Below are 12,680 nucleotides of genomic sequence, written 5' to 3' on the forward strand. Positions count from 1 at the left end.
TAAGGTTAAATAAGACTAAAGGTAAGTAATGTTTAATACTCACAGGCATTGGCAGGCCATTCTAAAATAGAAAGCAAGAATCCATTTTAACATAATCAATATAACATAATCAGTATAATTAATAAATAAACACACACAAAAATGCACATCCCCCTTCTTTTAGTAAAAGTACCTAGTGGGCATACAGTGTTATCAAAAAATATACAAAATAAAATAAAATGCACAATGAAAACATAAAACCAGTTTCTAAATATGCAGCATAAGGGCTCAGTTCCTCTGAGGTTAATGTAAATGGGAATAGTAGGCCATCACTCTGCAAAGCAAGGTATTTCCTCAGTAGATAATCACAGTACCTTAATCGGACTGTAATCAGGCCAGCATAGTTCAGGCAGAACCCTGCTATGAACTAAGGGATACTTCTCAACTGCATGATCACAATTAATATACCGCATTTTTCCGTCTATAAGACGCCCCCTATTTTTGGGGCCTCAATATATAGAAAATAGGGGGAGATTGAGCTTTTGGAAAGGATTATTTGGGGGGGGATGCCAAAAATAGTTCACCCGACAGCATGCAGCACACAACCCCTCACATTGCTTACAATCTCCGCTTACAATCTCGGGCTTGCACCAAAAAACCATTTGCCCGTCCCCCCTTGGCACTACCCATGTATAAGACAACCCTAATTTTGAACCTCATTTTTGGGTCAAAAAAGTTCGTCTTATACATGGAAAAATATGGTATAACATGTTTGATTACTAAAAGCAGTTGCAAAGATTAGGGCCCTGAACCAAATTTTCATACTTCTAAAAGGAAGAGCCAAGCTGTGGTGTTTTTCTATTCTCATTAAAAAGGAAAAAGAAACTTTTTGGATATCGCTAAGGTTAAATAAGACTAAAGGTAAGTAATGTCTAATACTCACAGCCACTGGCAGGTTATTCTAAAATAGAAAGCAAGAATCCATTTTAACATAATCAATATAACATAATCAGTATAATTAATAAATAAACACACACAAAAACATACACCCCCCTTCTTTTAGTAAAAGTACCTAGTGTGGCATACAGTGTTATCATTAAAATATACAAAATATAATAAAATGCACAATGAAAACATAAAACCAGTTTCTAAATATGCAGCATAAGGGCTCAGATCCTCAGAGGTTAATGTAAATGGGAATAGTAGGCCATCACTCTGCAAAGCAAGGTGTTTCCTCGGTAGATAATCACAGTACCTTAATCGGACTGTAATCAGGCCAGCATAGTTCAGGCAGAACCCTGCATAGGAGTGCTTGCATAGTTCTTTCAGGCAATAGCCACATACCCTCCAACATTTCTTCAATGAAAATAAGGCTGTCTCATTCCATAACGATAATTTTAATATTTATACCCCACACATCGTACTGGGTTACTCAGCCATTCTGGGCGGCTTCCAACATATATTAGAAACATGAAACATAAAGAAAAAATCCCTCTACAGGATTGCCTTCAGACGGCTCAGGGGTCGGATATCTCCACACCCTCCAACATTGGTCTAATGAAATAAGGAAGTCCTAAAAAAAGTGGGACATTCCGGGATAAAATCAGAAACCGGTATGACTTCTCTAAATCAGGGACGTCCCTGGAAAATCATTACACTTGGGGGATCTGTAGTCATAACATAGAAAATACAGTACTGGATCACAACTACACGATATATTTAAAAGACATTCCAAGTGCTTTTAAAGCACAGGTCTTAATGAGCTTATAAAGTACATGGATAATCATTGCCCAAAGGTTAGTAATATAGAGAACTTACAAGTACGTCAGTTGGGACAGGCAAGTTCTAAAACACAAAATGAGTAAGTTATGTGAAAACATCATTTGGAACATAAAGAAGCAAAACTGGACAAACATCCCAACACTAATATATCTATGGCTCTCCAGAATGAAGGGGAACATAGCTCCTGAGAGCATTTGTGAGTAGTTGTGCACAAATTGTGTCCTCCATCATGGAGGGCACGTGTTGCGGTGAGATCACCTAAACTGCCTCATGTTATGTGGCAGGACCGTTTGGATAGCCACAACAACCCCCTTGGTTGCGCCTCGGTTGCTGGGGTAGAAATTTGGCCTGTTGGGTCGTCTATTGGCTACTGAGGGGCTATTTAAGCTGCTGCACATTTCTGGGAGCTTTCTCTTTCCTGCGATGTGCATCGGATCACCCGCCCTCCCACCCTATATTTAGGGCTGTCTTTGGCCTTGCTATGCCTGTCTAGGGGTAATCTGTTTTGAAGCAGGGCCCCAGTAGGAATTTTGCCATTTTGCTGATTGTCTCTTGCCATTTGGTTTTTGCCTACCGTGAAGCCAATTGTCACAACTTTGTAAGGTTGGTGGTTGGGCATTGGTTCAATGTTTTGTGGAGGGGAAATGGTTGGCTGTGCCTGCCCCTCCATCACTTCTGCTAGAGAATTTTGTTAAAGGAATCCAGGGGCTCACCTTGCTTTTGTCCGAACACTGTTAAGGACTAGGGCCATGCCAGAACAACCCCTGGGAGCATCTGGGGTGAGCTGTGAGATTGAAGCCAGCTTCTCGCTCCCCTAGGATGCTTTCCCTTGCTGACATATGATGGTGCCCAGTGTCAGTCCTGTTCCTGCCACTGTGCAGGTTCAGGTAGTCTGGAACCAATGCCTAAGCAACCACTCACATGATGTAATCAATAAAGTTGTGGCCAAAATTAATGCCAAAAAAACCCTTAAACTAAATTCCGTGTCAATTGTGTCATTATTTTGGGGGTCTTCATAGGCAATTAAATCACAACAGCTACTTCTGTGGGACATCTCTAGGAAATAAGGGACACTTTCTGACCCTAATTAACATATAAAATATTATATATTTGCTTTTTTTAACGTAGTTGCAAAGATTAGGGCCCTGAACGCTAATCTTCATACTTTTAAAATTTCCATACTTTTAAAAGGAAGAGCCAAGCAGTGGTGTTTTTCTCTTCTAGTTAAAAAGGAAAAAGAAACTTTTTGGATAGCGCTAAGGTTAAATAAGACTAAAGGTAAGTAATGTTTAATACTCACAGGCATTGGCAGGCCATTCTAAAATAGAAAGCAAGAATCCATTTTAACATAATCAATATAACATAATCAGTATAATTAATAAATAAACACACACAAAAATGCACATCCCCCTTCTTTTAGTAAAAGTACCTAGTGGGCATACAGTGTTATCAAAAAATATACAAAATAAAATAAAATGCACAATGAAAACATAAAACCAGTTTCTAAATATGCAGCATAAGGGCTCAGTTCCTCTGAGGTTAATGTAAATGGGAATAGTAGGCCATCACTCTGCAAAGCAAGGTATTTCCTCAGTAGATAATCACAGTACCTTAATCGGACTGTAATCAGGCCAGCATAGTTCAGGCAGAACCCTGCTATGAACTAAGGGATACTTCTCAACTGCATGATCACAATTAATATACCGCATTTTTCCGTCTATAAGACGCCCCCTATTTTTGGGGCCTCAATATATAGAAAATAGGGGGAGATTGAGCTTTTGGAAAGGATTATTTGGGGGGGGATGCCAAAAATAGTTCACCCGACAGCATGCAGCACACAACCCCTCACATTGCTTACAATCTCCGCTTACAATCTCGGGCTTGCACCAAAAAACCATTTGCCCGTCCCCCCTTGGCACTACCCATGTATAAGACAACCCTAATTTTGAACCTCATTTTTGGGTCAAAAAAGTTCGTCTTATACATGGAAAAATATGGTATAACATGTTTGATTACTAAAAGCAGTTGCAAAGATTAGGGCCCTGAACCAAATTTTCATACTTCTAAAAGGAAGAGCCAAGCTGTGGTGTTTTTCTATTCTCATTAAAAAGGAAAAAGAAACTTTTTGGATATCGCTAAGGTTAAATAAGACTAAAGGTAAGTAATGTCTAATACTCACAGCCACTGGCAGGTTATTCTAAAATAGAAAGCAAGAATCCATTTTAACATAATCAATATAACATAATCAGTATAATTAATAAATAAACACACACAAAAACATACACCCCCCTTCTTTTAGTAAAAGTACCTAGTGTGGCATACAGTGTTATCATAAAAATATACAAAATATAATAAAATGCACAATGAAAACATAAAACCAGTTTCTAAATATGCAGCATAAGGGCTCAGATCCTCAGAGGTTAATGTAAATGGGAATAGTAGGCCATCACTCTGCAAAGCAAGGTGTTTCCTCGGTAGATAATCACAGTACCTTAATCGGACTGTAATCAGGCCAGCATAGTTCAGGCAGAACCCTGCATAGGAGTGCTTGCATAGTTCTTTCAGGCAATAGCCACATACCCTCCAACATTTCTTCAATGAAAATAAGGCTGTCTCATTCCATAACGATAATTTTAATATTTATACCCCACACATCGTACTGGGTTACTCAGCCATTCTGGGCGGCTTCCAACATATATTAGAAACATGAAACATAAAGAAAAAATCCCTCTACAGGATTGCCTTCAGACGGCTCAGGGGTCGGATATCTCCACACCCTCCAACATTGGTCTAATGAAATAAGGAAGTCCTAAAAAAAGTGGGACATTCCGGGATAAAATCAGAAACCGGTATGACTTCTCTAAATCAGGGACGTCCCTGGAAAATCATTACACTTGGGGGATCTGTAGTCATAACATAGAAAATACAGTACTGGATCACAACTACACGATATATTTAAAAGACATTCCAAGTGCTTTTAAAGCACAGGTCTTAATGAGCTTATAAAGTACATGGATAATCATTGCCCAAAGGTTAGTAATATAGAGAACTTACAAGTACGTCAGTTGGGACAGGCAAGTTCTAAAACACAAAATGAGTAAGTTATGTGAAAACATCATTTGGAACATAAAGAAGCAAAACTGGACAAACATCCCAACACTAATATATCTATGGCTCTCCAGAATGAAGGGGAACATAGCTCCTGAGAGCATTTGTGAGTAGTTGTGCACAAATTGTGTCCTCCATCATGGAGGGCACGTGTTGCGGTGAGATCACCTAAACTGCCTCATGTTATGTGGCAGGACCGTTTGGATAGCCACAACAACCCCCTTGGTTGCGCCTCGGTTGCTGGGGTAGAAATTTGGCCTGTTGGGTCGTCTATTGGCTACTGAGGGGCTATTTAAGCTGCTGCACATTTCTGGGAGCTTTCTCTTTCCTGCGATGTGCATCGGATCACCCGCCCTCCCACCCTATATTTAGGGCTGTCTTTGGCCTTGCTATGCCTGTCTAGGGGTAATCTGTTTTGAAGCAGGGCCCCAGTAGGAATTTTGCCATTTTGCTGATTGTCTCTTGCCATTTGGTTTTTGCCTACCGTGAAGCCAATTGTCACAACTTTGTAAGGTTGGTGGTTGGGCATTGGTTCAATGTTTTGTGGAGGGGAAATGGTTGGCTGTGCCTGCCCCTCCATCACTTCTGCTAGAGAATTTTGTTAAAGGAATCCAGGGGCTCGCCTTGCTTTTGTCCGAACACTGTTAAGGACTAGGGCCATGCCAGAACAACCCCTGGGAGCATCTGGGGTGAGCTGTGAGATTGAAGCCAGCTTCTCGCTCCCCTAGGATGCTTTCCCTTGCTGACATATGATGGTGCCCAGTGTCAGTCCTGTTCCTGCCACTGTGCAGGTTCAGGTAGTCTGGAACCAATGCCTAAGCAACCACTCACATGATGTAATCAATAAAGTTGTGGCCAAAATTAACGCCAAAAAAACCTTAAACTAAATTCTGTGTCAATTGTGTCATTATTTTGGGGGGTATTCGTAGGCAATTAAATCACAACAGCTACTTCTGTGGGACATCTCTAGGAAATAAGGGACACTTTCTGACCCTAATTAACATATAAAATATTATATATTTGCTTTTTTTAACGTAGTTGCAAAGATTAGGGCCCTGAACGCTAATCTTCATACTTTTAAAATTTCCATACTTTTAAAAGGAAGAGCCAAGCAGTGGTGTTTTTCTCTTCTAGTTAAAAAGGAAAAAGAAACTTTTTGGATAGCGCTAAGGTTAAATAAGACTAAAGGTAAGTAATGTCTAATACTTACAGACAATGGCAGGCGATTCTAAAATAGAAAGCAAGAATCCATTTTAACATAATCAATATAACATAATCAGTATAATTAATAAATAAACACACAAAAAAACACATCCCCCTTCTTTTAGTAAAAGTACCTAGTGTGGCATACAGTGTTATCAAAAAATATACAAAATATAATAAAATGCACAATGAAAACATAAAACCAGTTTCTAAATATGCAGCATAAGGGCTCAGTTCCTCAGAGGTTAATGTAAATAGGAACAGTAGGCTATCACTCTGCAAAGCAAGGTGTTTCCTCAGTAGATATTCACAGTATCCTTATCGGACTGTAATCAGGCCAGCATAGTTCAGGCAGAACCCTGCATAGGAGTGCTAGCGTAGTTCTTTCAGGCAATAGCCACATACCCTCCAACATTTATTCAATGAAAATAAGGATGTCTCATTCTATAATGATAATTTAACTATTTATACCCCACATATCATACTGGGTTGCCCAGCCATTCTGGGCGGCTTCCAACCTATATTAAAAACATGAAACATAAAGAAAAAATCCCTCTACAGGATTGCCTTCAGACGGCACAGGGGTCGGATGTCTCCACACCCTCCAACAATGATCCAATGAAAATAGGGATGTCCTAAAGAAAAGTGGGACATTCTGGGATAAAATCAGAAACCAGTATGGCTTCTCTAAATGAGGGACGTCCCTGGAAAATCGTTACACTTGGAGGGTCTGTAGCCATAACATAGAAAATACAGTACTGGGTCACATCTACACCATATATTTAAAAGACATCCAAGTGCTTTTAAAGCACTGGTCTTAATGAGCTTATAAAGCACATGGATAATCATTGCCCAAAGGTTAGTAATATAGAGAACTTACAAGTACATCAGTTGGGACAGGCGAGTTCTAAAACACAAAAGGAGTAAGTTATGTGAAAACATCATTTGGGACAAAAAGAAGCAATACTGGGCAAACTTCCCAACACTAATATATCTATGGCTCTCCAGAATGAAGGGGAACATAGCTCCTGAGAGCATTTGTAAGCCTAGTTACCTTTTTATATATTGGACATCATCGGAAGTCACAAAAGCTTCTTTAAGTCTGTCTTTGATATCATGTACAGAAATGGTAATCTCTGAGGTATATGGGGAAGTGTGCTATTTAAGACTAAAGGAATGTATTTAGAATTAGGGTTGCCATATCTTAAAGAGCAAAAAAAAAAAAAAAGGATAGTCCAAGCCGGGGAAAGAGGTGCAGGTGTGGGGGGCGGCGACCACTGTGCCACTAAACCTCTTTCTGATCTCCCTAAAGTTAATGAATGTCGAAGAAAAGTAATTCAATACAATTACAGAAAGTCCAGGCACACCCTAAAATAGAAACCAGTGTGTTTTGTGAAAACATCGTTTTGTAAAAACAGGTTGTGCACAACATTTGAATAGTTGTGCACAATTAAAGCTTCAGGGTTTAGCCACTATTCTCTTTCAATCAGCATGAATTTACTATTTAACTCATCAACATAATAAGACATCACTGGGGAACACTTCAATGAAATGAGCTGCAAAATCTTGCAGTAAAGACAAGCCCCCCTGCCCCAACGAAGGATTAAGGCTTTACATAGAGGATTTCTACCTCCAAGAAGGTTCTAAAAAAGATAAAGAAAGCAATTATTCCATTATGTTTTCTGAACACAAGAATGATAAATATAGCAAACATTTTGATTATTTCTCACTGGTAAAGGTGGACCCCCACAGGAAGGTCACTGTTGTTTCTCTCTCCTACAGTTCACCCATATCCTCTCAGTCTGCTTTCCATGCTTCAGGTCATGGATTTCGTCAGAAGTGTACACATCTTTTACATATAATGCTACTCCTTCTCCATTCCTGTTTGGTCTATTCCGTTTAAACTGTATATACCACTCAGTTCCTACATTCCAGTCATGAGCCTTATCCTGCCAGGGTCCATTACTGCCTGCTAGGTCACTTTTGCCAAGCTGAATTAAAAGCTGTAATTGGTCTTGCTTGTTTCCCATGCTCTGTTAATTTGTGTAAAGACAACTGTCTTATCAAAATATCTTAGTGAGAACGTGGAAGTTCATCTGGACATAATACAATCATATTCAAAGCTCTCCAGCATTACAGAGAACAATGTCTCTGATACAACTTAAGAATAGTTGAACACTTCAAAGCCAATTTGGAGTCGCTAGATTTGTACTACGCATATTGCAATTAAATACCCTTGCCTTCAGTGGAGCCACATCTAGGAACTGAGAGACACTTCTTAACTAGGCGACCAAATATAACACACATAATAGTTTTTCATTTTTATGCAAATAGGGCTTTACTCTCTATTCGACATAAGTGCATGTAACTGCATGCAAAACTTTGAAGCCAATGTCAAACTTACATGTGACATATAATTCAGACTCTCTTTATAAACCACAAGAAGTCTGATCATGGTATGCAGAGGATGGCTATACCTCTCCTCCCCTGTTGACCCCCGGTGACAATTAATGATATTCCATTTAAAAGTAATATGCAATACTTAGGCCCAGTAAACCGCCATCCTGAATCAGAAAGGAGGAAAGCAATCTTGCAGGAAACACAAGCCCCCCCCCCCCCCAGTGAAGGATGTTGTGGATCATTAAGGCATTACATAGTCCTGTTCCTGCTACTGTGCAGGTTCAGGTAGTCTGGAACCAATGCCTAAGCAACAACTCACATGATGTAATCAATAAAGTTGTGGCCAAAATTAATGCCAAAAAACCTTAAACTAAATTCTGTGTCAGTTGTGACATTATTTTGGGGGTGGTTTGGGGGTCTTCACAGGCAATTAAATCACAACAGCTACTTCTGTGGGACACCTCTAGGAAATAAGAGACACTATCTGACTGTACAACCCTAATTAAAATATAAAAAATTACTGTATATATTTGCTTTTTAAACTTAGTTGCAAAGATTAGGGCCCTGAACCAAATTTTCATACTTCTAAAAGGAAGAGCCAAGCAGTGGTGTTTTTACCTTCTCGTTAAAAAGGAAAAAGAAACTTTTTGGATATCGCTAAGGTTAAATAAGACTAAAGGTAAGTAATGTCTAATACTAACAGACACTGGCAGGCCATTCTAAAATAGAAAGCAAGAATCCATCTTAACATAATCAATATAACATAATCAGTATAATTAATAAATAAACACACACAAAAACACACATCCCCCTTCTTTTAGTAAAAGTATCTAGTGTGGCATACAGTGTTATCATAAAAATATACAAAATATAATAAAATGCACAATGAAAACATAAAACCTTCAACCATTTTTAGATCCAGGACTCACTAGCTAGGTGATCAAAAATAAGATACCTAACAGGTTTTTGTTTTTGTTTTGATTTTGTATGATATTATATACCTTCACATAATACTTTGGTTTACGTATTTGTTTTGCAAATCATAAGGGCCATGTCATGCAGCCAGTATGCCTTAACCATTTCAATCACACAGCAGTATTGTGGCACAAATCTCATCAGCCAATATTGAGGGACACTTCAATGAACTAATCTGCAAAATCTTGCAGGAAACACAAGCCCCTCCCCCACTGAAGGATGTTGTGGAGGATTACATAGAGCATTACATAGAGGATTTCCAATACTCACACGTCTGCTATCACCGCCCTAAACAAGATAAAGAAATATGTTATTCCTTCATGTTTCATGAACATGATAAACATAGTGAACTTTTTGATTATTTCACACTGCCAAACTAGTCCAGGGCAACCTACTTCTTATGTTAAAGCCACAGGCACATTTCATCTATCTTTGTGTGTTTGTGGGGTGTGTGTGTTTTAACTGCCTTCAAGGATCACAACCATGGTACTCTTATGACTATGCAAGGGAGCAAGTAGGCTGTATAAAAGATCCTTTATCTGCTGTAAACCTTGGCATCACTTTATTAGCATACAGAACTTTGAAGCATGAAGGTGGCGGCCTTCCTGGGCGTTTTTCCAACAAAACCTACCAAATAACTCCTAGAGCTGATGAATCTTGTTGGACCTGATGAAGTCAACAACATTTCTCAAAGCAATTTTGGAACTTGTACCTTTGGGACTGCTCTGCATTTTGCAGCCATTGCAACTCACCCTTCACCTGTTCTGATGCTGCTCCAGGACAAATTACTCCTTATGTTAAAGCCACAGTCACATTTAATCTCTCTCTCTCTCTCCATCTATGTGTGTGTGTGTTAAATACCTTCAAAGAATGAAGATATATTGTTAAATACCTTCAAAGATTAAAGATGTAAAATCACTAATATACTAAATTCACACTTGGAAAACCACCACTGAAACAGAAAGGATGAAATCAATATTTCTGCAACCAACATTTCTTTTAAGCAATGTTTCCTTAGTTAAAAACCTTTAATACCCTTTTGAGAGTATACAAAGTCAGGCACACATGTTTTCTGAACATGAACAGAAAAAATATTGGCAAGTTCTCCCCCCCCCCCATATTGTCAGTGGCACCATCCTCCTTGATGCATCATCCCAGCAATCCTTATCTAACTCATATTACTTTTGCCTGTGGCCTCTGCAAGACTGCCTGATCCTAAAAGACAGATTGTGAGTGACAGAAACGAGAGGCAACTGGCATCTGGGATAAACAGTTGTGGGCAATTATGACATGCAGTTGAGTTGATTGCTCAATATTGTTGTTTTTTAAAAAATAATTAATGATATTCCTGTTAAAAGTGATGTGCAATACTTACGCCTAATAAACCACTAAGCTGAAACAGAAAGGAGGAAATTGATTTTGCTACAATCATCTCTTTTAAACAATTTATCATTAGTTAACAACCTTTAATACCCTTGTGGGAGTATAGAAAATTGGGCACACTTCTGGCATAAACATCTCCTTCTCAGGAGTGTTCCCGTAACTCTTTTAGTAAAAGGACATAACAGGAAAATGGTTGCAACGCCCTATATCATCTAAATCAAATATGTGTTTCAAATACCTTCAAGTACTACAACCATGGTATTCAGGGGGAAACAGTTGTTCTTTTCCCTACACTGTAGTCTCAGTGAAAGTTGCCCCAGCAGAAAAGGCATAAGGGTACAGCCAAGAAGAACAGTCAACCTCCCTTCGGCTTCAGCCAGGTCAACCCTAAACGTCCCATTACAGTCCTTAAAATTTGCCCAGCCTTTAAATCTTAGACCTATCAAAAAGACATTTTAAAATTCCAGAAATCAAAACTTCTTATACTTTGTGTAAAGTATTTGTTTTTGTAAGTATTAGGGCCATGTCATGCAGCAAAGGTGCTTTAACGAGTTTAACCATTTCAAGTACACAGCAGTATTGTGGGAGGGATCTAATCACCCAATACTGAGGGACATGTCAATGAACGAATTTTCAAAATCTTGCACCACCCTTGCCGTGAGCAGAGCCTGAGTACTTCTCTGTGGCTCTCGTCTGTCACTTCTGTGTGGCTTTTCTACAAACTAATATGCACAACCAGGCAATAAAAGACAAGGGCGCCTCATGGGAAGAAACTACAGACCATTCAGACAATACAGAGAAGATTTGCAAATCAACACCACACTATATTTTAGGTTTGGCTTGCAGGGTTCCTATGTGGATCTGGTTGGCCACTATGAGACCATAATGCTGGCCTGATATTTTTCTGTTCTTATAATCCTTATGATCTTGAAAGTCAAATACTTGATCACCTCTCAGTATGGCCCCTCATCCTTACTGTAAAGGTAAAGGTAAAGGGACCCCTGAACATCATCCTTACCATTGCTACTCACCCTTCACCAGTAATGATGCTGCTCCAGGACAAACTACTCCTTATGTTAAAGCCACAATAACATTTAATTTCTCTCACTCTTTCTGTTTCTCTGTATTAAATATCTTGAAAGGTTGGAGGTATTTCCCTCTCTAATTAAAAGTAATATAAAATACTCACACTAGTAAACCACTACTATGAGACAGAAAGGAGAAAGGAGTATGCAGAACTTTGAAGTCAATGTCAGACTTCCACCTGTGACCATACAGCCAGATTGTATCTGACATATCATTCAAACTGTCTTTAAAAACAACAAGAAGTCTGATCATGGTTTGCAGAGAATGGCTATACCTCTCCTCCTCTGTTGACCCCCGGTGACAATTAATAATGTTCCAATTAAAAGTAACTTGCAGTACTCACGCCTAGTAAACCGCCCTCCTGAAATAAAAAGGAGGAAATAAATTTTTAGACAATCAACATCTCCTTTAAGCACTGTTTCTTTAGTTTTAACGCCCTTTAATATCTTTGTGGGAGTATACAAAATCAGGCACACTTCTGGCATAAACATCTCTTTCCCAGAAATATTTGGGTTGTTTGTGCAGTGAATGGCCATAACAGGGAAAACGCAGCATTGGCATTCATAACCTACATCAGGTATCTTCAACCTTTTTTAGATCCAGGACTCACTAACTAGGTGATCAAAAATAAGATACCTAACAGGTTTTTGGTTTTGTTTTGATTTTGTATGATATTATATACCTTCACATAATACTTTGGTTTACGTATTTGTTTTTGCAAATTATAAGGGCCATGTCATGCAGCCAGTATGCTTTAACCATTT

At 38.9% G+C, this 12,680-nt stretch overlaps 1 protein-coding gene and 1 long non-coding RNA gene across 2 annotated transcripts in view; both read right to left on the reverse strand.

The window, feature by feature from the left end:
- The window catches only part of LOC310712365 (uncharacterized protein), a 40,530-nt gene that overhangs the window by 26,189 nt on the left and 1,661 nt on the right, over positions 1–12,680 (reverse strand). The window lies entirely within an intron of this gene.
- Positions 923–12,271, reverse strand: LOC310712371. The gene is made up of 4 exons (XR_014528860.1): positions 12,260–12,271; positions 3,941–3,958; positions 1,798–1,824; positions 923–940 (listed from the first exon to the last, which is right to left on the reverse strand). It is a non-coding gene; the product is annotated as an uncharacterized lncRNA (long non-coding RNA).

This window comes from Podarcis liolepis (assembly GCF_965112155.1).
Source record: "Podarcis liolepis genome assembly, chromosome: 7".
In the NCBI taxonomy this organism is placed as follows: Eukaryota; Metazoa; Chordata; class Lepidosauria; order Squamata; family Lacertidae; genus Podarcis; species Podarcis liolepis.